Genomic DNA, 22,229 nt, shown 5'->3' on the forward strand with positions numbered 1-22,229 from the left:
GGAAGTTCAGCAAAGCAATTAGCAATTCCCTAAGAATAGTGTATTTTGGTTCTTACAAAAAGCACTGACATTAAAAAGCCCAGATACACTAACTTTTTTTTTTCCGGATTGTTATCGCCTGTCTATTTAAAAAGCATTTTTCAATACTCTGAATTTCATTTCATGACAAATGTGATTGTTCTCTTTGGATCTCAAATTACCTTCTAATCATTTTCTCATTATCTCTACTATGTACCATTCTAGAGGAAGGGAAGAGGTGCAGGTGGATGTCTGTGAAGTATGGCTGAATAGAGAGAAAAAATTCTTCTTCTATTGATGCACAGGGTTGGTGTGGGCTTTTCTTTGAATTTGTAATTTGATTTTTAACTTAAATTTATTTTCCCATTCTTAATTTTCCTGACTCTATTTATGTACACATGGATAAAATTAGATAACAGTGTCTGAGGTTTTTGGATAACCAAATATAACTCAAAACTTTTCTCCATTGTTTTCTTTCAGTTATGCTCTTATTCTAAATAATTCTGATAATCTTGATTGTTTTTAACTTTTCTCCACTTCCCACTAGGTGATTCCATAGCTCCTTCTCATGTGAAACACAATCACTCCACATCAGAATGTTACATTACTTTTCTGAAGGCTAGCAGTGTGGAATAGGTGAATGAAGATAACATAGATCAAGACGAAAAATTGTAAAGTGCCAAATATTGCAACTTGTTGCTGTCTCATGAAACTGCCAGTAATTTATTCATTCAATAAATATTTACCCAGTCTATTATATACTTGGCACTCTGCTGGGTATTGGATGTGTAACAGGAATGCGGTTATAATAATGAGTGATATTATATTGCAAGATGAACTATAAAAATTAATAAGTCTAATTTTACATATGGGCTATATTATTTTAAAAATTAAGAGCTGAATACAATTTTCACACACAATAGGAAAGTACCAAATATAAAGACATCCCACCTAGTCCCAAAATAAGATTTTTTATTCTACTCACCATTTGTTGAGACTTTATAACACTTGTAAACCCTTTAATCTTCACAGTTAAAATATAATCCAATAATGGAAACCAAATGTGATAATCAAAATAATTAAACGTTTATAAAATAAAACCCAAGAGACATTGTTGGCAGAATTGAGAACATCTTGAGAAAAAATTATTTAATTTGGGAGAATAGTACAACAATATAGAGACAATTATTCTCATTAGTCTATGAAGGCAGAGGAAGTATTTAAATATGTAAATTATAAACTTAGAGAAAATGTAGAACTTTAAAAAATCAGGGCAGTGAAAATTATTGCCAAGGGAATCTGTACATAACTGGAGATGGTTGAGTTTACTGTTCCTAGATAAAATTTGCTCTAAAAATGGTGACTAAAATTTTGGAATACCTCAAAGGTAAGTTTTCTCTCTGAGGCTTGGCCATTTTTTTCTATATTTATTGTAATATTAATTTTAATCATCTGTGTTTAAACATCAGTCAGATACTTTCAAAATAAGTATCATAATCATTAAAAAACAAAATCGGATGATAGAAACTTTATCTCCTTTACTTCATTTCTGTATGTTGTTTTGATGGAATATTTCATATTTTGCCCAGCTCCATTTTGTCTTCAGTAGATAGATTTCTGTAACTGTCTTTACAGAATCATGACACACAAATACTTGTACTGATGTTCAAAGCTGTATATTTTTAATTTACATCTCATCTTTAGTTGATGTCTAAACCTTGGATTTTGAAGTGAAAAAAAATCACCTTTATTGTATAAAAGGTTGAATGGCATAATTGAGATTTGGAGTTTTAGTAAATTCTCACAGAGGTGCAAAATAATAGAAATAACTTAAAAGTAGAGAGGTTATATGAAGTTTAAGAATTTAGACACAATAGGCAGTATTAGTTTTACAGTGAGTATGTTTTTTCTTTTTATGTGTTTAGCTCTATAATACTGATAATTGACAAATAAAATATTTTGTATCATAGGATGCTTCTATCCAGGCATTTAATGTGTTTTTCAGATTGTAAGATACTTTTCCTCCATTGGAATAAATTGTTTTCTAACTCACACACCAATAGTTTCACTTTGAAGCGTTCTCACTTTTGAAGAAATATGTCGAAGAAAATGATCTGGATGATTGAGTAGAAAGAGGTTGATGAATAGCCAACTAAAAATAGCACCTGTAGCCATGTAAATTCACAGGGAATTTACAGGAAAATAATTGAAAATAATTACAAAATCAAGAAATTGATCTTTATGCAGCACATTCTATGGCCCAAAGAATCTAGTAAGCCATTCTGCTTGTCAAGACTATTTTCTGAATTCTTATGGATGACATATATGTTATGGGGATATGTGGTAAGTGTCTTCTGTCCTTAACAAAACTATTGAGGCCCATAAGAAGGATATTAAGCTAATAATAAAATATTTTAAAAATTATTTTAATGTGACCTCAGAGGAATACGTCTGAGATTTTTTTTTAATTTCAGCTTTTATTTTAGATTCAGAAAGTACATATGTAAGATTGTTACAAGGGTATATTTGACCCAGGTGGTAAGCATAGCACCCAATAGGTAGTTTTTATTTATTTATTTATTTATTTATTTATTTATTTTTTGGTATGCACACTGAAATTTTACTCCACCTTAAAGGACATTCAGACACTTTCTACAACATGAACCTTGAGGATACTGTGCTAAGTGAAATAAGCCAGTCACAGAAAGACAAATATTCTGTGATTCCACTTCTGTGAAGAAAGTAGCGTAGTCAAAATCATAGAGACAGAAAGTAGAACAGTGGCTGCTAGGGTTGGGGAAAAAGGGAATGGAGAGTTGCTGTTTACGGGGACAGTTTTAGTTTGTTTTTTTTTTTTCTCCCCCACTTACCCCAACTTGAAGCTCAGAGTTTTAGTTGCACAAGATGAAAAGAGTTCTGGAGATGTGTGGGGGTGATGGCTGTACAACATCGTGAATGTATTTAGTGCCCCTGAACCACACACTTACATATGGCTAAGATGGTAAATGTTATGCTATGTATATTTTACTACAATAAAGTATTTTGGAAAAAAATTTTGATGTGATAATGCAAACTTACAGCAACTCACACCTGCTTTATCGGGAGTTTCAGAAGGGGCAGGAGGGAGAGGACACGCTAAGCAGCCAGGGGCTATTGACATACCAGAAGCACCCCCAGGGACTGCCTTTCTCAACATCACCCTCTGTAATGACAGCGTCAGCCAAGAGTGCACTGCCATTGGTTTTACTGACCAAACCTAAAGAAATGGCTGCGTTCCCATCAGATTTGCTCACTAAATCATGCCGACACACAGACACGCATCTTCCAGCCTGTTCGGCAGCAGTGCAGACAACATGGGGGTCCCAGATCCTCCACTAGAATGATTCTGGTCCTGCCTGAGCCTTCGCCTGAGTCCCCATCAGACATTGTAAAGGTCAACTTAAGGATGATGGGCAGGCAGAGGCAGGAATAAGGACTGATATGGTTTGAATCTGTCCCCACCCAATCTCTCATTGGTTTAGCACCATCCCCTTGGTGCTGTTCTCATGATAGCTGGTTGTTTAAAAGTGTGAGGCACCGGCCCGGCGCAGTGGCTCACGCCTGTAATCCCAGCACTTTGGAAGGCCGAGGCGGGTGGATCATGAGGTCAGGAGATCGAGACCATCCTGGCTAACACGGTGAAACCCCGTATCTACTAAAAATACAAAAAACTGCCAGGCGTGGTGGCGGGCGCCTGCAGTCCCAGCTCGGGAGGCTGAGGCAGGAGAATGGCGTGAAACTAGGAGGCGGAGCTTGCAGTGAGCCGAGATCGCGCCACTGCACTCCAGCCTGGGCGACAGAGCAAGACTCTGTCTCAAAACAAAAAAGAAAAAAAATGTGTGGCACCTCCCCTGGCCCCTTGTCCCTGCTGTGGCCATGTGACGTGCCTGCTCCCACTCTGCCTTCACTGTGACTGATTCTGAAGCATTCCCAGAAGCCGAGCAGATGCCAGCACCATGCTTCCTGTACAGCCTGTGGAACTGTGAGCCAACTAAACCTCTTTTCTTTATAAAATACCCAGTCTCAGGTATTTCTTTATAACAGTGTTAGAATGGCCGAAAACGACACCCAGATGCAAACATTACCTGCAGGCCACCGCATGCTGACTCTCTTGCCAAGCAGGAGCAGGCCCCTCCCTCACGCGGAGCTGCTGGCACGGACAGCCCTGGGGAGGTCAGGCTGAGCGTCCTTTCCTCTGTGCACCTCCGGAGGGTGTTCCCATTGGCATTCTCAGACAGCACCATCTCAGGGTCCAGCTGGCCATGGCCTGGATTAAGTTTAAAATGCTGGGCCAGTCCCCACTTCCCTATATATGACTTTTTACAAATCTGACACTTAAAGCTTTTGGGCCTCAGGGAGCAGCTTGATAAGTCAAAGAGCGCCTGCCTCTCCCTCTGATCTTCTTCCACACTGAGTTCTGAATAATCATCAGAATCTGGCAGATGACCGTCGGCCAAATCATCCCTTTTTATGAACTTATCTTTAGCTTTATACTTGGCAGGTCGAGATACCCGTCTCAACGTGTCTTCGCTTTTAACGATGGTTTTAGTTTCTCAGTATGTTTTGTATGCAAGTTGGAAATAAATAAACGTCCCGAACTGGATGAAACATGTCACAGTCGGCGAACTGGAGGCCGACAAAGGGGTCAACGTGGTGCCCTGTCCATTTGGAGCCTTGGGGGCTGGGACTCTCTTTGCAGGGACCACCTAGAGGGCTGGCAGTGGTCTCTCTACAAACCCCTGAGCAGGAGGCTGATGTAGGAAACATGACTGTGGCTCGGTTCTCACGAGGGGCCGTACCCTGAGCAGCTGGGGGCTGGTGACGTGGAGTCCCACCAGGCAGGAATTCCTCCGCGGCGGCTGGCTCTGTCTTGCAGATTGGGGCTGGACTGTGGCCAGTAGGGACATTGGCCGTTCCTGACCTTTTGTTTCCCCAGATGTTACCTTGACACAAATGGCTTCTAGCTGCTTTCCACATTATCCACGTGTTCTGACGTCATCGTGCATCCCAATCAGCGGAGGATCCTGTCTGGATATGCGGAGTCCTAGGTCCACCAGCAAACGTTTAGGTTTATAAACCCACGGTGACCAGCGTGTCGAAGTCCTGAAGGCGGTTGGCAGGCAGCTCCGGCGACCGCGCCTCGGGGCTGGGGCAGAGCGCGGGCGCCCAGTCCGGGGTCTCCTCTGCCACCGCCGCCTGGGCCAGCCCGGGCGCCTCCAGGGGACGCACTCAGGTCCGGGGCGCCGGGCCGGGCCGGAGCGCACGGGGAGCCGGGCTTCCGGGGACGCAGCCTCGGAGGGCGGCGCGGCGGCATCAACGGAGGCTGCTCATGCGCGCCATGCGGCTTGTGGAGGCCAGGACTCGGCCCACCCGGCCCGGAGCCCGCAAGACGCCAATGCGCCTTCCGGTGCGCGCGCGGCCCGGCGCGGCTGACGGAGCGGCGGGGAAAATGGCTGGGCGGCGCTCACTGCACTAGCAGCAACGGCCCCAGGTGGGAGCAGCCGCCGGCCTCGGGGGGCGGGCACGGAGCGCCGGGAGGCGGCGGGGGCCGCGGCCCGGGCTTGTAGAGCGAGGTGGGAGCCCTGCACATTCCCAGTCTCGCGCCCGCTGCCTCCTGCAGCTCGGTAGCCGCGTGTGCTCCAATAGGTAGTTTTTAAACCTATGCTTCCCTCCCTTCCTCCCTCCTCTAGCAGTCTGTAGCATTTTCCCCCCACCATGTTTATGTGTATACTTTCTCAATGTTTAGCTCCCATTTATAGTAAAAAAAAAAGCATGCAGTATTTGTTTTTCTGTTCCTGTGTTAATTCGCTTAGGCTAATGTCCTCCAGCTCCATCCATGCTGCTTCAAAGGACATGATCTCATTCATTTTTGGGACTGTGTACTATTCCACAAGGTATATGTACTATACTTTATTTATCCAGTCCACCGTTGATGGGCACCTAGGCTGATACCATGTCTTTGCTATTGTGAATAGCACTGCAATGAACATATGAGTGCATATATCTTGTTGGTATAATGATCTATATTCCTTTGGGTATTTACCCAGTGTATTAATTACTTCATTCTCACATTGCTATAAAGAACTATCTGAGTCTGGGTAATTTATAGGAAAGAGGTTTAATTGTATTACACTTCCACAGGTTGTACAGGAAGCATGGCTGGGGAGGCCTCAAGAAAATTACAGTTATGGCAGAAGGTGAAGGGGAAGCAGGCACATCTTACATGGCTGGAGAAGGAGGAAAAGAGTGAATGGGAAGGTGTCACAAACTTTTAAACAACCAGGTCTTGTGAGAACTCACTGTCACTAGAACAGCAAGGGGGAAATCCATCCCCATGATTCAATCACCTCCCACGAGGCTCCTCCTCCAACATTTGGTTTCACAATTCGACATGAGATTTGGGCGGGGACACAATCCAAACCCTATCACCCATGGTTTAGGTTTAGTGGGTTTAATGGTGGCTCTGTTTTAAGATCTTTGAGAAATATCAAACTACTTTCCACAGTGGCTAAACTAATTTACATTCCCACAGGCAGTGTACAAGCATTCCCTTTTCTCTGCAGCCTCACCAGCAACTGTTGTTTTTTGACTTTTTATTAATAGCCATTCCGACTGGTGTGAGGTAGTATTTCACTGGTTTTGATTTGCATTTCTCTAAGGGTTAGTGATAATAAGCATTTTTCATATATTTCTTGGCCACATATGTGTCTTCTTTTGAAAAGGGTTCATGTCCTCTGCTCATTGTTTAATGGGGTGATTTGATCTTTGTTGAATTCTTGAAGTTTATTGTAGATCCTACATATTAGACTTTTGTTAGGTGTGTAATAGTTTGTGAATATTTTCTCCCGTTCTGTATCCTGTCTGTTTACTCTGTTAATTGTTTCTTTTGCTGTGCAGAAGCTCTTTTATTTAATTAGGTCTTGCTTCATTTTTTATTTTTATCGAAATTGGTTTTGGGAACTTGGCCATAAATTCTTTGCCTAAGCCTATATTGAGAAAGGTATTTTCTAGGTTTTCTTCTAGGATTTTTATGGTTTGATGTCTTACATTTAAATTTTTAGTTCAATTTGAGTTTGATTTTGTACATGATGAAAGGCAGGCATCTAGTTTCATTCTTCCACATATGGCTAGCCAGTTATCCCAGCAACATCTATTGATGAGGGAGTTTTTTCCCCATTGCTTGTTTTTGTTGGTCTTGTTGAAGATCAGATGGTTGTAGATGTGCAGCTTCATTCCTGAGATTTTTTTTTGTTCCATTGATCTCTGTGTCTGCTTTCGTATCAGTATCACCTTATAGCATAGTTTCAAGTCAGGTTATGTGATGCCTCTGGGTTTCTTCTTTTTGCTTATTATTTGGGCTCTTCTTTTGGTTCCATATGGATTTTCAAATAGGTTTTTCTAATTCTGTGAAAATTGTCATTGGTAGTTTGATAGGAATTGAATATAATCTGTAGATTACTTTGCCATTTTAATGATATTGATTCTTCCAATGCATGAGCAGTGGAATGTTTTTTCATTTATTTGTGTCATCTCTGATTTTGTTCAGTAGTGTTTTGTAGTTCTCCTTGTAGAAATTATTTACCTCCTTGGCTAGCTGTACTTTTATGTATTTCATTTGGTCTATGGCTATTGTAAATGTGACTGTTTTGTTAATTTGACTCTCAGCCTGGACATTATTGGTTTACAGAAATGCTACTGATTTATATGACATTGATATGTATCTCGATGTCTTGCTAAAATCATTTATCAGTTCTAGTAGCCTTTTGGCAGAGTCTTTAGGTTTTCTAAGTATAGAATTGTATCCTCAGTGAAGACAGAGAGTTTGACTTTCTTTCTAATTTGGATGCCTATTATTTACTTTTCTAGCTTGATTGCCCTGTTTAGGACTTCCAGTTACGATGTTGAATGGGAGGGGTGAGAGTGAAAATCCTTCCCTTGTTTCAGTTTTCCAGGGGAATGTTTCCAGCTTTTGCCCAGTCAGTGTGATGTTGGCTATAGGATTGCCATAGATGGCTCTTATTATTTTGAGTTATGTTCCTTTGTTTCCTAGTCTGTTGAAATTTTTAATTATGAAGGCATGTTGGATTTTATCAAAAGCTTTTTCTGCATCTATTGAGATGATCTTTTTTTTTTATTTTAATTTTGATTATGTGGTGAATCACATTTTGACTTGCATATACTGAACCAACCTTGGATCTCAGGAATAAAACCTACTAGATCATGGGAAATTAGCTTTTTAATGTGGTTTTGGATTCAATTCACTAGTATTATGTTGTGTATTTTTGCGTATGTACACCAGAGATATTGGTCTGAAGTTTTCTTTATTTATTGCGTCTCTGCCAGATTTTGATATTAAGCTGATGCTGGCTTCATAGGAGTTTGGGAGGAGTTCCTCCTCATCCATTTCTTGGAATAGTTTCGGTAGGATTTGGACCAGTTTTTCTTTGTATGCCTGTTAGAATTTTGCTGTGAATCCATCTGTTCCAGGGCTTCTTTGCGTTGGTAGGTTTTTATTATTACTGATTCAACTTCAGAGCTCAATATTTGTCTATTCAGTGTTTCAGTATCTTCTGATTCAGTCTGGAGAGACTGTGTTTCAGGTATTTATCCCTTTCTCACGGATTTTCTAATTACTATGCACGAGTTTGTTAATAGTTTTCCAGAAGGATCTTTTGTATATCTGTGGGATTAGTTGTCCTGTCATTTTTGTCATTTCTGATTGTACTTTTTGAGTCTTCTCTCTTTTTTCTTTGCTAATCTAGCTAGACATATATCATCAATCTTATTCATGTTTTAAAGAACCCACTCTTGGTTTCATTGGTCTTTCGTAGGGATTTTTTTCATCTCAATAGCATTCAGTTCTGTAATTATAGTTATTTCTTTTCCTCTGCTAGCTTTGAGGTTGACTTGTTCTTTTATTTCTGTTTCTTTAGGTGCAAGGGTAGCTTGTTAATTTGAGATCTTTCTAACTTCTTGATGAAGGTATTTATAGCTATAAACTTTCAAATTAACCCTGCTTTCGCTGTATCCTCAAGATTTAGGTAACTTATGATCACGTGTTCATTATTGTCACATATTTTTTTTTTATTTCTACCTTAATTTGAAGTTCACCAAGGAGTTACTCTGGAACAAGTTGTTTAATTTCCATGTATGTCTGTAGTTTTGGTATATCTTCTTGACATTGATCTCTATTTTAATTGCATTGTGGTCTGAGGATATGCGTGGTATGATATCACTTTTTTGGAACTTATTGAGTTTAAAAAAACTTTATGACTGAGCATGTGGTCAATTTTAGAATAAGTTCCATATGCAGTTGAGAGGAATGTATATTTTTTGGTTGTTTGATAGAGCGTTCTGTAGATGTCTATTCGGTCCAATTGGTCGAGTGTTGAGTTTAAATCTAGAATTTCTTTTGCCTCAATGATCTGTTTAATGCTATCAGTGGGGTGTTGAAGTCTCCCACTATTAATGTGGTTCTTTAATTCCTTTTGTAGGCCGAGAAGTTGTTTTGTAAATCTGGATGCTCCAATGTTGGATGTTTATATATTCAGGGTAGTTAGGGCTTCTTGTTAGATTGTACCTTTTATTATTATGTAATGCTCTGCTTTATCTGTATTAATTTTTATTGGTTTAAAGCCTACTTTATCTTATATAATAACAACTTCTGCTCTTTCTTTTTCTATTTGCATGGTAGATCTTTTTCCATCTTTTTACTTTTAGCCTGTGGGTGTCATTAAAAGTGAGATGGGTCTCTTGAAAATAACAGATGGTTGGGTCTTTTCTTTTTTTCCAGCCTGCCACTCTATGTTTTTCAAGCAGAGCATTCAGCCCATTTACATTTAAGGTTAGTATTGATATGTGTGATTTTAATCCTGTCATCATGTTGTTAGCTGATTGTTATGTAGACTTGATTGCATAGTTACTTTATAGTGCCTGTGAGCTATGTGCTCAAGCGTGCTTTTGTGGTAGCAGGTGTCATTATTTTTGTTCCCTGTTTAGCACTCTCTTAAGAACCTCTTGTAAGGCTGGTCTAGTTGAAACATATTCCCCCAGCATTTGCTTGTGTGAAAAGAGCTTTATTTCTCCCTTACTTATGAAAATTAGTTTGGCAGGATATGAAACTCTTAGTTGGAATTTATTTTCCTTAAGGACACTGAAAATTGATTTTTAATCTCTTCTGGCTTGTAAGGCTTCTGCTGAAAGGTTTGCTCCTAGCCTGGTGGCACTCCCTTTTTATGTGACCTGGCCCTTTCTCTAGCTGCCTTTAAGACTTTTGTTTGTTTCTTTGCATTCTCTTTCATGAAGCTGATGATTATGTGCTTTGTGGATGGTCATCCTACATAGTGTCTAGCCAGGGTTCTCCCTATTAGTTGGATTTGCATGTCAAACTCTATGAAGATTAGAAAAATATTCATGAACTATGTCCTCAAACATTTTCCAAGTTGGTGATTTTCTTTCCTCCCTCAGAAATGCTGATGAGTCATAGATTTGGTCTCTTTATGTAATCTCATACATCTCAGAGGTTTTGTTTATTTTTTTATTTCATTGCAACTAATGTTTTAGATTTAACTGGTCCATAAGCAGGTTTGTTACATGGGTAATTTGCATGTCATGGGGTTTTGGTGTACAGAAAATATTGTCACCCAGGTGATCAGCATAGTACCTCATAGGTAGTTTCTCAATCCTCACCCTTTTTCCACCATCAACCATCAAGTAGGCCCCAGTGTCTATTGTTCCCTTTGAGTCCATGTAAATTCAGTGTTTAGCTCCCACTTATAAGTGAGAACATGCAGTATTTGGTTTTCTGTTTTTGTGTTAATTTACTTAGATGAATGGCTTCCAGCTCCACTGTTGCTGCAAATGACACAATTTCATTCTTTTTTATGAATCTGTAGTATTCCATTGTGTATATGTACCACATTTTCTTTATTCAGTCCACGGTTGATAAGCATCTAGGTTGATTCCATGTCTTTGCTGTTACGAATAGTGCTGTGATGAACATATATGTGTATGTGTCTTTAGTAGAATGATTTATATTTCTTTGGGTATGTAGCTAGCAGTGGAATTGCTGGGTCTAATGGTAGTTCAGTTTTAAGTTCTCTGAGAAATCTATTTTTCACAGTGGCTGAAGTAATTTACATTCCCCCCAGCAGTGTATAAATATTCCTTTTTATCTGTAACCTTACTATCATTTGTTATTTTTTGACATCTTAATAATAGCTATACTGACTGGTGTGAGGCGATATATTTTTGTGGTTTTGTGATTAGTGATGTTGCATATTATTTTATAGGCGTGTTGGCTACGTGAATGTCTTCTTTGGGAAATGTCTGTTCATGTCCTTGACGCATTAGTAATTTTTCTTTTTTCTTTCTTTTTTTTTTTTTTGGCCTGTTGATTTGCTTAAGTTACTTATAGGTTCTGGATATCTGGATATTAGATGTTTTTCAGATATATAACTTGCAAATATATTCTCAAATTCTGTAGGTTGTCTTTTTACCCTGTTTATAATTTCTTTTGCTTTGCAGAAGCTCTTTAATTATGTCTTCTCAATTTTGATTTTTGTTGCAATTGCTTTTGTAGTCTTTGTCATGAGGTCTTTGCCAGGGCTGATATCCAGAGTGGTCTTTCTTAGGTTTTCCTCTAGGGTTTTTATAGTTTTAGGTTTTACATTTAAGTCTTTAATCCATCTTGAGTTGATTTTGTATATGATGAAATGTAAGGGTCCAGTTTCAATCTTTTGTATATGGCTAGCCAGTTATTCCATCACCATTTATTGAATAGGGATTCATTTTCCCATTGCTTGTTATTGTCAACTTTGTTAAAGATCAGACGGTTACAGGTGTGTGGCTTAATTTCTGAGTTCTCTAACCTGTTCCATAATTCTATGTGTCTGTTTTTATTATTATTATTATACTTTAAGTTTTAGGGTACATGTGCGCAATGTGCAGGTTTGTTACATATGTATCCATGTGCCATGTTGGTGTGCTGCACCCATTAACTCGTCATTTAGCATTAGGTATATCTCCTAATGCTATCCCTCCCCCCTCCCCCCACCCCTGTTTTTTTATCAGTAGTAAGTTGTTTTAGTTACCGTATTCTTGCAGTATAGTTTGAAGCTGGGTAGTATGATACCTCCAGCTTTGTTCTATTTGCTTAGGATTGCTTTGGCTATTTGGGCTCTTTTTGGGTTTCAAATAAATTTTAGAATTTTTTTTCTAATTCTGTGAATAACGTTATTGGTAGTTTGATAGGAGAAGCATTGAATCTGTAAATTGCTTTTGGCTGTATGATCACTTTTACAACATTGATTTTTCCTATCAATGAGCTTGAAATATTTTTCAATTGTGTGTGTCATTTCTGATTTCTTTCAGCAGTGTTGCTTTGTCATTTTTAAGAGATCTTTCACACCTCAATTTAACTGTATTTCTAGGCATTTTATTCTTTTTGTGTCTATTGTGAATGGGATTGCATTCTTGATTTGGGTCTGAGCTTGGACATTATTGGTGTATAGAAACACTACTGACTTTGTTTTGTTTTGAGATGGAGTTTCCCTCTTGTTGACCAGGCTGGAGTGCAATGGGGCGATCTCGGCTCACCGCAACCTCCTCCTCCTAGGTTCAAGTGATTCTCCTGCCTCAACCTCTTGAGTAGCTGGGATTACAGGCATGCACCACCATGCCCGGCTAATTTTGTATTTTTAGTAGAGACAGGGTTTCTCCATGTTGGTCAGGCTGGTCTCAAACTCCAAACTTCAGGTGATCCACCTGCCTTGGCCTCCCAAAGTGCTGGGATTACAGGCATGAGCCACCATGACCGGCCTGACTTTTTACATGCATTTTGTATATTGAAACTTTGCTGAAGTTGTTTATCAGATCTAGGAGTCTTTGGGAAAAGACTATGGAGTTTTCTAGATATAGAATTATATGCTATGAGAGACAGTTCAACTTTTTCTCTTTCTACTTGGATGCTTTTGCTTTCTTTCTCTTGCCTGATTGCTCTGGCTAAGGCCATCAGTACTATGTTTAAGAGGAATGGTGAGAGTGGGGACTTTTGTCTTGTTTCACTTCTCCAAGGGAATGCTTACAGCTTTCATCCATTCAGTATAATGTTTGCTGTGGGTTTTTTATAGATGGCTCCTATTGTTTTGAGGTATGTACCTTCAATGCCTAGGATTTTCCATTTTTAATATGAATGGATGTTGAATTTTATGGAAAGCCTTTTCTAACCTAATCTATTGAGATTATCATGTTGCTTTTTTTTTAAGTTGTGTTTCTGTGATGAATCACATTTATTGATTTGGGTATGTCCAAACAACCTTACACTCCAGAGATAAGGCCTACTTGATCATGGTGCATTAGCTTTTTGATGTGTTGTTGGATTCAGTTTGCTTGTATTTTCTTGAGGACTTTTGCATACATTTTTATCAAGGATATTGACCTGAATTTTTCTTTCATTATGACTCTGCCAGTTTTTTGGTATCAGAATGATGCTGGCCTCATAGAATGAGTCAGGGAAGATTCCCTCCTTCTCAATTTTTTGGAATAGTTTCAACAGGATTGGTGCCAGGTCTTTATTTGTCTGGTAGAGTTTGGCTGTGAATCTGTCTGGTCCATTGCCTTTTCTGGTTGGTAAGATTTTTTATTGCAGATTCAATTTCAAAACTAATTAGTGGTGTGTTCATGGTTTCAATATCTTCCTGCTTCATTATTGGGAGGTTTTGTGTTCACAGAAATTTATACATTTCTTCTAGGTTTACTAATTAGCATAAAGGTGTTCATAATAGTCTCTGAGTGTATTTTGTATTTCTGTGGGGTCAGTAGTAATGTCCCCTATTTCATTTCTGATTGTGTTTATTTGGATATTCTCTTTTTTTCTCTTCATTTGTGTTGCTAGAATTCTAGCAATCTTTTTTTTTCAATAAAACCACAATTTTTGGTTTTGTTGATCTTTTGTACCACATCTCAATTTTGTTCAGTTTAGCTCTGATTTTAGTTTTTTCATTTATCCTGCTTGCTTTGAGGTTAGATTGCTCTTGTTTTTCCAACTCCTTTAGGTGTGATATTAGATTGTTAATTTGAGGTATTTGTAAATTTCGTATGTGGGCATTTAGTACTTTAAACTTTATTTTTAACAGTGTTTTAAGTGTGTCCCATATATTCTGGAATGTTTTATGTTTTTTATCATCTGTTTTACAGAATTTTTAGATTTCTGCCTTAATTTTATTGTTTACCCAAAAGTCATTTAGGAACAGTTTGATTTCCATTTAACTGTATGATTTTGAGAGATCTTGGTATTTATTTCTTTTTTTATTGAGCTGAGAGTGTGGTTTGTATGATTTTGGTCTGAGAGTGTGGTTTGTATGATTTCATTTTTTTTAATTTGTAGAAAATTGCTTTGTGAAAAGAATGATATCATGTCCTTTGCAGGGACATAGATGGAGCTGGTGGCTATTATTCTTAGTAAGCTAACACAGGAACAGAACACCAAATACTGCATGTTCTCACTTGTAAGTGGGAGCTAAATAATGAGAACACATGGACATAGAGGGGAACAACACACTCTGCTGCCTTTTGGAGGGAGGAGGTTTGGAGGAGAAAGAGAATTAAAAAAATACTAATGGGTACTAGGCTTAATACCTGGGTTATAAAGTAATCTATACTACAAACCCCCATGACACAAGTTTACCTATGTAACAAACCTACACTTGTAACCCTGAACTTGAAGTAAAAGTTAAAAAAAACTGCTTGATGGCTGAGTGTGAGTTTGATTTTAGAGTCTGTGCTATGTGCAAATGAGAATAATGTATATTCTGTTGCTTTGAGCTGGAGATTTCTGTAGATGTCTATTAGGTCCATTTGGTTAAGTGTCAACCTTAAGTCTCACATCATTTTGTTAGTTTTCTGTATCAATCATCTGTCTAATACTGTCAGTGGGGTGTTAGAGTCTCTCACTGTTATTGCATGACTAAGTCTCTTCATAGGTCTCAAAAAACTTGTTTTATGAATCTGGGTGCTCCTATGCTGGGTGCATATATAGTTAGAATATTTACGTCTCCTTGTTGCATTAGGTAATGCATTTCTTTATCCTTTTTGATTCTTGTGGTTTAATGCTTGTTTTCTCTCAAATTAGAATAGCAACCTATGCACTTTTATGTTTTATGTTTGCTTGATAAATCTTTTCTCATTCCTTTACTTTGGGTCTATGGTTGTTCTTTCATGTGAGATGGGTATCTTAAAGACCATGTACAGGTGGGTCTTGCTTCTTTACTCAATGTTCCACTCTGTGCCTTTTCAGAGAGGTGGTTAGCCTGTTTTTATTCAAGGTTAATATTAATATTTGCAGATTTGATGCTGTCCTCATGTTGTTAGCTGATCGTTACGTGGTCTTGTTTGTGTATTTGCTTTATAGTGTCAATCGTCTATGTACTTGAGTGTGTTTTTAGGGGTGGACAGTAATGGTCTTTTTTTCTTCATACTTAGCACACCCTTAAGGAACTGTTGTAAGATAGATCTGTCAATATTAAATTCCCTCAGCACTTGCTTGTGTGAAAAAACTTTATTTCTTCTTGGTTTATAAAGCTTAGTTTCACTGGATATGAAATTCTTGGTTGGAATTTCTTTGCTTTAGGGATGCTGAATATAGGCCCTCAATCTTTTCTGGCTTGTGAGATTGAGGTCTGCTGTTATCCTGATGGGGCTCCCTTTGTAGGTGACCCGCCCCTTCTCTCTAGCTGCCTTTAATGTTTTCTCTTTCAGATTGACATTGGAGAATCTGATGACTGTGGGTCTTTGTGTATTTTGGGTGGTTTTCTTGTTTAGTATCTCCCAGGGTTTCTCTAAATTTTCTGAATTTGAGTGCCGTCCTGTCTAGTGAGGTTGTAAAAATTTTTATGAACAATATGCTCAAATATTTGTTCCAAGTTGCTTTCATGCTCTCTCTCTCTCTGCTCTGCCTTCTCTCTCAGACCTCTACGAGTGACAGATTTGGTCTCTACATAATCCAATATTTCTCAGACATTTTGTTCATTTTTTTCAAATTATATTTTCTCTGTTTTTTTCTGACTGAATTAATGCAAAAAAGTGGTATTTTAACTCTGAGATTATTTCCTTAGTTGGTCTATTCTGTTGCTAGTGCTATAAATTGTGTTATGAAATTACTGTAGTGTGTTTTTCAGTTTCATGAGCTCAAATCTGGTTATTTCCTAAAATAACCATTTCATTTTTCATCTCTTGAATCATTTTATTGGATTCTTTATATTTCTTTGGAATGGGTTGCAACTTACTCCTGGATATCAATTATCTTTGTTGTCATCCAGGTTCTGACTTCTATGTCTGTAATATCTGCCATTTCATTCTGGTTGAGAAGCATTGCTGTGGATCTAGTGCAGTTGTTTGGAGGTAAGGATGCACACTGGCTTTTAGTTGCCAGAATTCTTGCCCTGGTTGTTTCTCATCTGTGTGGGCTGATGTTCTTTTAACTGTGATGTAACTTGATTATACTCAGTTGGCTTCATTTCTGGATGTTTTCAGAGGGCTGAGGCTTTGTGTAGGCTCTTTATTTGTTTTTTTTAATTTTTTTTATTTATTTTTTATTTTTTGTAATTATACTTTAGGTTTTAGGGTACATGTGCACAATGTGCAGGTTTGTTACATATGTATCCATGTGCCATGTTGATTTCCTGCACCCATTAACTCGTCATTTAGCATTAGGTATATCTCCTAATGCTGTCCCTCCCCCCTCCCCCCACCCCACAACAGTCCCCGGAATGTGATGCTCCCCTTCCTGTGTCCATGAGTTCTCATTGTTCAATTCCCACCTATGAGTGAGAACATGCGGTGTTTGGATTTTTGTCCTTGCGATAGTTTACTGAGAATGATGTTTTCCAGTTTCATCCATGTCCCTACAAAGGACACGAACTCATCATTTTTTATGGCTGCATAGTATTCCATGGTGTATATGTGCCACATTTTCTTAATCCAGTCTATCGTTGTTGGACATTTGGGTTGGTTCCAACTCTTTGCTATTGTGAATAGTGCCGCAATAAACATACGTGTGCATGTGTCTTTATAGCAGCATGATTTATAGTCCTTTGGGTATATACCCAGTAATGGCATGGCTGGGTCAAATGGTATTTCTAGTTCTAGATCCCTGAGGAATCGCCACACTGACTTCCACAATGGTTGAACTAGTTTACAGTCCCACCAGCAGTGTAAAAGTGTTCCTATTTCTCCACATCCTCTCCAGCACCTGTTGTTTCCTGACTTTTTAATGATGGCCATTCTAACTGGTGTGAGATGGTATCTCATTGTGGTTTTGATTTGCATTTCTCTGATGGCCAGTGATGATGAGCATTTTTTCATGTGTTTTTTGGCTGCATAAATGTCTTCTTTGGGAAGTGTCTGTTCATGTCCTTCACCCACTTTTTGATGGGGTTGTTTGTTTTTTTCTTGTAAATTTGTTTGAGTTCATTGTAGATTCTGGATATTAGCCCTTTGTCAGATGAGTAGGTTGCAAAAATTTTCTCTCATTCTGTAGGTTGCCTGTTCACTCTGATGGTAGTTTCTTTTGCTCTGCAGAAGCTCTTTAGTTTAATTAGATCCCATTTGTCAATTTTGGCTTTTGTTGCCGTTGCTTTTGGTGTTTTAGACATGAAGTCCTTGCCCACGCCTATGTCCTGAACGGTATTGCCTAGGTTTTCTTCTAGGGTTTTTAGGGTTTTTATGGTTTTAGGTCTAACATGTAAGTCTTTAATCCATCTTGAATTGATTTTTATGTAAGGTGTAAGGAAGGGATCCAGTTTCAGCTTTCTACATATGGCTAGCCAGTTTTCCCAGCACCATTTATTAAATAGGGAATCCTTTCCCCGTTGCTTGTTTTTGTCAGGTTTGTCAAAGATCAGATGATTGTAGATATGTGGCATTATTTTGAGGGCTTTGTTCTGTTCCATTGATCTATGTCTCTGTTGTGGTACCAGTACCCTGCTGTTTTGGTTACTGTAGCCTTGTAGCATAGTTTGAAGTCAGGTAGCATGATGCCTCCAGCTTTGTTCTTTTGGCTTAGGATTGACTTGGCAATGCGGGCTCTTTTTTGGTTCCATATGAACTTTAAAGTAGTTTTTTCCAATTCCGTGAAGAAAGGCATTGGTGGCTTGATGGGGATGGCACTGAATCTATAAATTACCTTGGGCAGTATGGCCATTTTCACGATATTGATTCTTCCAACCCATGAGCATGGAATGTTCTTCCATTTGTTTGTATCCTTTTTTATTTCATTGAGCAGTGGTTTGTAGTTCTCCTTGAAGAGGTCCTTCACATCCCTTGTAAGTTGGATTCCTAGGTATTTTATTCTCTTTGCAGCAATTGTGAATGGGAGTTCACTCATGATTTGGCTCTCTGTTTGTCTGTGAAACCAAACACCGCATGTTCTCACTCATAGGTGGGAATTGAACAATGAGAACCCATGGACACAGGAAGGGGAACATCACATTCCGGGGACTGTTGTGGAGTGGGGGGAGGGGGGAGGGACAGCATTAGGAGATATACCTAATGCTAAATGACGAGTTAATGGGTGCAGGAAATCAACATGGCACATGAATACATATGTAACAAACCTGCACATTGTGCAAATGTACCCTAAAACCTAAAGTATAATAAAAAAAAGAATACATAGACATGCAAAAAAAAAAGAACAGAAATTAAAAGATAGAATTGTATGTTATATTTTAGTAGAGCAATATTGAAGAATAATGAAAACAAGAAATGATATGACTAAATATGAACATATCGAGAACAGAATAGTATTTTGAAAATTTTTAGTTTCTAAGTTTATCTGAAATTTGTATTTTGGTTTCTTATGTAATACCACAGTTATTAGGAAGGTATTAGCTAATAACACTATTTTCAGTGATATTTTAAGTATTTGTCCTAGAAAAATTTCTATTTTTTAAAATGTATATTTAAAAATACATTAAATGTGTATATACATCAATCATATGTATCGATTTCCGTTTTTTTAAATTGCAAATGAAATTCGTATTTTTGTGTTCTTAGAATAAAATAAACTTGAATGGATTGTAATATGTTAAAAAAAAAAAAGAAACTTTTCCTGGGAGCCCACTGACTATACAAAGGACAAAGGCATTTCTATGCCAGGCCTTGTTCCCTTATCTGAGTGAGCTGGAGGTTTGTGCAAGGTTTTATCCAAATGGGCTGGAGGTTTATCTATCTGTGCATCTGTGGGCATGTCTCCAGGTGCAGAACCCTGTGCTAGTTCCCTTATCGGTGCCTGCAACTTGAATGTTTTTTCCAGGCTGCTTTTTACGTTATGTGGGAATGAGACACTGGCACATGGGCCAGGGACTCTCTGGGAAACTTCCCTTGATATCTACCTAAGGTAAGCTAACTAACTCCTTTCAATATCAATACTTCAATGTATTTTTTTTCACAGAAATAGAAAAAACAATGTGTAAATTTGTATGCAACTACAAAAGATACAGTATACAAAAACAATCTTGAACAAAAGAACAAAGCTGGATACATCACTCTCCCTGATTTCAAAGTATATTGTGAAGTAATTGTTTAAAAAACAAAACAAAACAAAAAACATAGTACCAAAGACATTGAATGGCCAAGGCTGGAGGATTGCTTGAGCCCAGGAGTTCAAGCCTAGGCAATGTAGCAAAACTTCCTCTCTACAAAAAAATACCAAAAAACTGTTAGCCAGGAATGGTGGAATTCACGTGTAGTATCAGCTATTCAGGAGGCTGAGTCAGGAGGATTGCTTGAACATGGGAGGTCGAGGCTTCAGTGAGCTAGGGCACCACTGCATTTCAACCTGGGCAATAAAGTGTGAGTGTCTCAAACACACACACACACACACACACACACACACACACACTGACAAATGCACCAGAATTAAAATCTTAAAAATAATCCCATGCGTTTATGGTTAACTATTTTTGACAAAGGTATTAAGAACACACAATGAGAAAAAAAGTCTCATTGGTAAATGGTGTTGGAAAAATTGAATATCCACATGCAAAAGAATAAAATTAGACCCTTATCTTACACAATATACAAAAGTCAACTCAAATGACTTAAAGATTTGAATATAACACGTACATATTAAAACTACTCGAAGAAAACATAAGGGAAAAGCTCCACAAATTCGTAGTTTTTATTAGCGTATTTTGACCAGTTAGGTTTAAAGTAATTATTGGGTTATTCTTAAGTGTGTCATTTATTAGTTGTGTTTTGTTTTTTTCTCCTGATTCTTGTTCCTCTGTTTCTTATTTTTTCTCTCGGGTTACTTGAAAAATTTTTAGTATTCTATCTTAATTTCTTTATTATTTTTGGAAGAGTATTACATTTCTAACTATAGTGATTGTATTGAACATTGTAATATACGTATGTCACTTGTCACAGTGTACTATTATCAGTATTTTACATCTTCAAGTTTAGTGTAAAAACCTCACTTAAATTTACTTTACCTTTCACACTTTAACTATTGTTGTCTTGAGTATCAGAAGGCTGTATAATTCTGGTTTTAATCATATCTAATCCATAAAAATCATGAAGATAAGAATAGTCTGTTACATGTGCCCACATTTCTGCCCTTACTGTTGTTCTGTTTCTATTCCTAATCCTCCAAGATTTCTTCTTTTATTATTCACTTTTTGCTTAAAGAACTTCTTATAAACAGTCAAAAGAGAAGAACTACTAGCAACAATTTATTTTAATTTTTCTTTATTTAATAAAGTCTTTATCCTTCATTCTTAAAAGTTATTTTTGCTGGATATAGAAGTATCAATAGACAGTTCTTTTCTTTCAACATTTGACAAATATTGTGCTGCTTTATTCAAGCTTCAATAATTTTAGATAAGAAATTCCTTGTCATTCTATTCAGTGTTTCTCTATAGGGTGTATATTATTTTGTCTGCATGCTTTCAAGATTTTTTTTCTTATCTTCAGTTATTGAAAGTTTATTATGTGTCTTGGCATGGATTCCTAAGCAATTATATTGTTTGGAGTTTTCTCAGCTTTGTGGGTCTACAGTATTGTTGCTATTTAAATTCTGAGATGTTTTCAGTCACTTTTGTCTTGAAATACTGTTGTTAGCCACCCCTTCCCTCTCCTGAAGTTGGAGACTCTAATTACACAAATGCTGGATCTTTTGTTATTGTCCTGCAGGCCCCTGAAACTTTTTTTAAACTTTATTTTGGTTTTAGTCTATTTTTACCTTTGTTGCTCAGATTGGGTGAATTCTATCATTCTTTCTTCAACTTTACAGATTCCGTCCTTATTTTTCTTTGCTGTATTATTGAGTCAATCCAATAAGTTTTTATTTCTGTAATTATAATTTTAGCTATTTAATTTCCATTTTTTCTTTTCTGTAACTTCTATTTCTGTGATGATATTTTAAAATTTATTTATTTCAAGAATATTACTAAGAGTTGAAGTGTTTTTATAATGAATGCTTTGGGATTTTATTGATTCTAGCAGGACCATGTATTTTAAATTGTATTCTAGACATTTGTCTATTATGTTAAATTGTGAGTTATGTTTATATTTATGTAAATATTTGTATTTTGTTAGGCTGTTACTCTTTTCCAGTTAAGCATGTCAGTCTTTGGCTACTTTTGTGGGCTATGGACCCAATGCCAGTTTAATTTTAAGAACTTTTGCAGTGTTATTTTGACCTTCTTGGTATATCCAGTGTGCTATTGAGACCCACATTGGTTCTTGCTGTTGTACCTGAAAAACTGGTATTTCCCCAGGGATACCCCTTGATAAGGTAGGGTTCTGGTGTAATCCCCTACTGTTGCCCCTCCTTCCACCAGCATTCCTGATATTTCTAATTACCTTTGTTTTGTTACACTGGTGTTTATGATGGCAAAATATCAATCAGGAGGTATATAAACATATTCTGGAAATGCAGCATGGTTCTGAATGCTATCAAACTCCAAGAAATACTTCAGGTTTAAAAATTCTGTTATTTGGCTAATATGCTTAAAAATAGGACCTCTAGACATAAAGCTGTTATGTCTATAATTTGTAAGACTTGTCAAATGTTGGTAAATTATGTAGGGTTCTTATAAGTCTTAGTGGTGAAGGTATTTAGTATTTTGTTTGCTTTTACATAGGAAGAGACAACTTTGTGAAGAAAATAATGG

The 22,229-nt window shown here is 37.6% G+C and overlaps 1 pseudogene; it reads right to left on the reverse strand.

Annotated features, from left to right (window-relative positions):
- Nucleotides 1-5,127: 5,127 nt before the first annotated feature.
- On the reverse strand, nucleotides 5,128-21,899 carry LOC115833216 (annotated as a pseudogene).
- Between the last annotated feature and the right edge of the window lie 330 nt (nucleotides 21,900-22,229).

The sequence above is a fragment of the Nomascus leucogenys genome, chromosome X (genome assembly GCF_006542625.1).
Source record: "Nomascus leucogenys isolate Asia chromosome X, Asia_NLE_v1, whole genome shotgun sequence".
Taxonomy (NCBI): Eukaryota; Metazoa; Chordata; class Mammalia; order Primates; family Hylobatidae; genus Nomascus; species Nomascus leucogenys.